Genomic DNA, 6,000 nt, shown 5'->3' on the forward strand with positions numbered 1-6,000 from the left:
AAATACTTATTAAAGCAAGTCTAGATTTTCTCCACGTTCAGTGTCCTCTGAATCTCCTATCTCATTTGGGTTCCTGTTACATTTAACTTGAATTATTTGTTTTTGGAAAAATTATATGCATTCAGAGACTACGATCTTATGTCCACACAACCACGAACATTTTCCCCGCCGCATTGGTCGCGACGGCGTTTTTGACGTCCAGGGCCCCCGTCTCTCAAAGCGAAGGCAGTGAGAAGGTGGTCGTAACTCTCATACTTTAGCATTGACTTAAGACAGCATTACGGTCGCTCTGAGGAACAGGGCCCAGAATGACGTTTTACACAGCGAGCTCAGGGGCCCGTTTCACAAAACTCTCGTAAGTCTAAGATCTCGTAACTTTCCTCGTAGCATTCCTGCTTCCTATGTTTCAGTATAGGAGGTACCAATGCTACGAGAAAAGTTACGAGACCTTAGGCTTACGAGAGTTTTGTGAAACGGGCCCCTGCTCTGTGTCTATGAGCTGGAGATTTTTGCAAAAATGTCCTTCTATGGACTTTGCTGAAATAAGGGAATTATACTTATTTTTAGCTCTGAGATTACCTTGTCGAATGGAGCCCAAATACAGTTTGGTCGTCTCACGACGAAGATCTGTACTTTTATGACCGCATAGAAAGTGTTTTGTTGCTCTGTTCATAGTTAAAATACGCCATACACAGCAATGTTCCGGCTGCATGACGGTGATTTGTAAATACTGGAGTCTGAACAAGACAATCCTGTGATCAACAGTATGAGCATCGATCTAAGCAATTGGGATACGATGACATGTCTCATGTGAGACTGACTGACCACCCGATCACATTAGTCGCCCCTTAATGCCAACAAGGGTCACCGAAAACCAATCCCAACTCTGATCCTCCTGGGTTCACGCTTAGTGCCACAAGCCCAAATCAAGCAGAGGCGTTCCTGTCATCCACACTACCTAACGCCCAAGGTCTCGATGTATCGAGTGTTAATGATCATATTAAAAACAAGCATAACAACTAAGGGAGATTACTCTAAATGGCCGGATAGATACGGCCCACAGGGAGTCAGTGAGTGAGTTCATTTTTACACTGCTTTTTAGCAATATTATAGCAATATCAATGAGGCAGAACCCAGAAATAGGCTTCACACACTGTACTCATGTGGAGAATCGAACCCGGGTCTTCGGCGTGACGACCGAACGTTTTACCCACCAGTCTACCCCTACTGCCCAACGGCTAACGTGGTGTGGTGTGGGTGTGATACAGCTTACGTTATTACATGCCTGTAGCAGAGAACAAGGCCTCACCGCTAAATTGCCCATGGAAATGGACGGTAAAACTGATATGATCCAGTACAGTGACGTCACGCAGTCAAACGATGACTTGATCAGAATTTTTAAGGAGTGAGTTAGTATGGTTTTACGCCGCTTCTAGCAATGTTACAACAATATCACATCTGGGGACACCACAAATGGGCTTCACACAGTGTACTTATGTATGGAATCGAACCCGGGTCTTCGGTTTTGACTGGGTTTAGGTTATAAAGCGTGTAACTGTAATCATGAATACACAGCCGACCAAAAGAAAGTTTACACCACTGCTTGATGGTGGTTAAAATGGAACAATCAAGGAATGGTTAGTCGAGGGTGATGAAATCGATACAGCACTCGTAAATTCTCGTCTCTTTCCGTAATCGACAAGAAGGCATCCGGCTTACCGGAATGACACGAGTAGTTACGAATATCGATACGGATGTAATAGTTACGTTTTGGGCCTTACGCTTGAGGTGTTTTCAGCCTCGATACGTTTGGGCAACGTTAATTTGTACTGTTGTGAGCAAATCAAGTTTTCCAGAGTTTAAGGCCTACCTTATTCTCCATGGCAGTACGATGAACGAATAGGGAACCCATAACACGCAACATAATGAGACATATTTACTGATCATCCAAAACTGTCTTCCACATGAGATATCGCTTGTGTGAAATCAGACGATATCTCTTAGGAGATATCGTTTTGACAGATTTTGTACAATGCCCTAACATTACTATGACAATACTGCACTGCAACTCTAATGACAGTACTGTGTTCAGAGATTTACATTTTTCATTGAAAACTAACGAGGAATGATTTTGGATGGTAAATAGAACCCTCGTGTCTACTGATATCAATTATATCAACACTCGTTGATGAAGGTAAAAATATCCACGGAAAGCCTCGGACATTTATTTCTTTGTCAGCTCATGTTGACATATTTGATACCTGTAGACACGTGGTGAGATTCTCTAGTTCTCTACACATTTACGAAAACGGGATACATAACCCGGAGTCAGTTATTCACTCAGTGTTCATTCGAAACATAATTTTAGCGAATATCGCATGAATATGTATTGGAGTTATCGCCCTTGCAACAAGGCCTTCGACCTTAAGATGTTGAGATCTGGTTTCTTATAACGACTTTAGTTGTACCCGTGTCTGTACTCGTGTTTCATCAAACCCTCAACATTTAGTGAGGGACACACTTAGTTATTTCGTTCATAGACAAACTGACGTTTTTCATTTGGCGCGTGCAAGATTAACTGCGCACGACAAATTGCAATCACCACAGTGTGCAATCACAGCCAGTTATGGCCGAAAGCCTGTAGCTTTCCAATGAGAAAGGCTCGTGTCTTTCAGATTGGAGCGAAAGTAGAGTTATCACCCTTGATTTGAAATGCTTTTAAATCACTTCGTGTTCAATTAGTGACTGTCCTTGTTTTTGCAGGTGCGCGCGTTGACCAATGTAATTTATCCCACTGTTACGTTTATTGCGCGCTTTAAAAGCATAAAACCAGTCAATCTGGATTTGAAATCCCCTATACTAATTTGAGAGGGGGAATACAAAATGAAATCAATACTCAAATCTTAACTTCAGTTTAGGGGGTCCGGAGAAAACGGAAAGAAGCCAGTTGAAATACTGCCAACAATTTGTTTTATCGTTTTATTGTAGAGCCATTAAAACTAGCAGGTTGAAGCATCCGTGTATAAGATCAAATACAACACAAGATCAACACGGTTGAAGAGCAGAAGAAATAAGTCACAATAAATCTGCCATTTTCGCGTGCCTCTAAGTGGTATTCTCGCCACCACATAACCCCATCGGGTCAAGTGACTGTCACCGGTTTCCAACAACCAATCAATTTACGTTCGCCGGTCACGTGTCACGGCCACTAAGGACAAGCAATTGAAATTTCCTGGCCGTCCTGAAGCTAATTACTTACGATATTTCTAATCAGCCGTATTATCTACATCAAGTGTAGAAATAGAGTTTTGGTCGACACTGATATTAGTCAACGCCCTACATTGTCCAATTTAGCGGTGACAGTGTCGTCGAGTGGCCGCACCAAAACAGGAAGTTTCTGACATCTAGTTACTTGTTTTTGTGCCTGTAAATTGTTACAAAACGTCAGTAGAATGGCGAGTGTGCCATTTATTGTTTACCGCTGGATGAATGCACCTCTTTAGAATGTGTCATCTGAATGTTTAATGTCACATAGTACGTGTTGCGACATGTACGATGCATGCCCTGTGCGCATGCGCAATTTACACTTCCGATTATCAGTAGCTCCTCACTAACAGCTGTAACCCTTGAGACCCATGAAGGTCCGGGGTAGAATAGGCCCTCAGCAACCCAAGCTTTTTTATTTTGTCGACCCCACAATGGTGGAGTGGGTTAAATAGACTAAGTCGATTTTGTGTGATGGCCATTTTGTGCCCCATTCTAAGAGTTTGGGTTTGAAACCTGCTTTTTACTTTAAAAGTGTAATCATGAATATAACGAATGTTTCGTCTGACCCCGTTCTACACGGCACTGTATTCGCTTGAAATACCAATTTACACCTAAGGAAGTTTGAAATGTGACACAGACGTTTTTCTATAAGAGCTTAGAACATATAACGCTTTGCTTTAAAATAGGGCATTAACCTTGGCGCTAGTTTTATTATGAAACCAATATGTGTAACCATTTAGTTTATTAGACGCTGTAATACATAACGCTTGATTTATCAGCCATGACTGTTGTTTTTTTATGCTTTTAGAGAAGGACATTAACTAAATTACAACGCTATCAGATTCACTTATGATGCGTTATCTTTTTATGCTGTAAGAAACAGAACGTTTCGCTTCTTTTTGGAGTTATCACACAACACGTGATGTATTGTGATGTTTTCAGTCCTGACGCTTTCTTTTATTATGACGTTATCATACGTATCCCACAGGCAACGCTCACCGTGTGGAAAGGTTAAGGTCACTTAAGCATGAGACTCGTCGTTAATACACAGTGTATGTCACGTCGCTCTATGATGACTTAAAACCAAGGTTTATGTATACAATAAATAACAAGCTATTAGGTATTTCAGATTATATCTACCGAGTGAATGAACGTTATACTTCCATGTCCTTGTGGGAGATTTAATACGGAGATTTACGAAACAGAGGTACGAGCGCCGAGTGTGTAACGAAGGTTAATTTTAAATCTATTTCATCACAAAATCGTCTCTTTGGCTCAGATTTTTCGCACATTATAAAGTGACGTCACAAACGTCAGTTTCGATGTGACATTGTGACACAGTACTCTCTGAACCAGTTAGAAGCTGCTGATCAATTCAAATGACCTACTGTATAATAAACAATATAATGGAATCGAACTGTTATTCGTGTAAGTTTTAAGCTGCCTTAATCACAGGGTAAACGGGAAAATGACATGTGATGTTGAGTGTTCTCCTTCGTACCATTACCATCCAGGAGCCGTGGTGATTCCGGTTAGAATCCGGTTAAATATGTTTATACATGATGAAGATTGTCGACATATCATCTCTCCCAAATACTTTACTTATTATTAGGTCTGTAAACGAATTTCAACAAATGATCATTCTGCTTTTGAGAACCCCACCCTAGTATGTCTTGATGTCAAATATACCACACAAACAAGCAACGGTTAAAGAAACACACCCTTTTGGAGGGCCGGCTGTTGCAAAACTGAAATAGCTTACAACGCTGAACAATCACCCTTGATTAAAGGTCACTTGCAATGTAAAACACAACTTTGCAGATACTGATACCTTTCGGTATGCACTTACCAAAACAAATCATTAAAGATACCAATTCAACCTATAAAACTGAGTAGTATATACTAGTTTGTTTTGGCCGAGAGTTTTACTTTGTCACTGACGCATTTTGACATGTTGATTTGAAGTCATTCGGATGAGATTCCGTTTATTGTCTTTAATCCATCTCCTGTTGGACTTATTCGAGTAAACACCAGTAACCAGTGATTGTGGAGTGCAGGTGCCTTGCCTTACTGGCAAGTGTTGTTGTTTGTTGCAGGGTAACTGATGATGGCCTCTCACAGATCTGTGATGACGTGACACAGTGCTGTTTATGACGTAATTCAGTTGTGATGATATCGCCTTGCAGATAACACGAGCTCTTATCCAAGTGACATCTCAAGGGGAATGAGTTTACGTTAATCCGCTTCAGGAAAATTCCCGCACTGTCAGGGCGAGGGACCCCGGATGTGGTCTTCATTGTACCCATTTGGGAATCGAACCCGGGTCTTCGGCGTGACGACCGTGCGCTTTTATGCCTCTAGACCTACGCTACAAAACGATCTTATTTCCACAGCTGTCTTTGCTCGGGTCCGGTCCTGAAAATGAGTTCAGCACAGCTGATGTTCCATCTCGCGGCGGGACGTCTCGGAAAGCGATCTTAGTTCTATCGTTCTTGAAGCCCGGGCCGTCCTGTGCAGCGATCCTAATTCTAAGGTGCTGGTAGCGATACTATACTCTTTAAAAATGTAGTGGACCTTCATTTTTTGATTTTACGATTAAAAATATTAAGGAGATTTATCGGACCATTTGCAATTCCTTACAATCATTGCTCTTTGAAATGTAGTCACTTTTGAAAGATGATTGGTGCATTTCATGTAATTTGCATGTGTGCGATTTTCATTTTAAAACAAACG

This window comes from Haliotis asinina, chromosome 8, assembly GCF_037392515.1.
Source record: "Haliotis asinina isolate JCU_RB_2024 chromosome 8, JCU_Hal_asi_v2, whole genome shotgun sequence".
In the NCBI taxonomy this organism is placed as follows: domain Eukaryota; kingdom Metazoa; phylum Mollusca; class Gastropoda; order Lepetellida; family Haliotidae; genus Haliotis; species Haliotis asinina.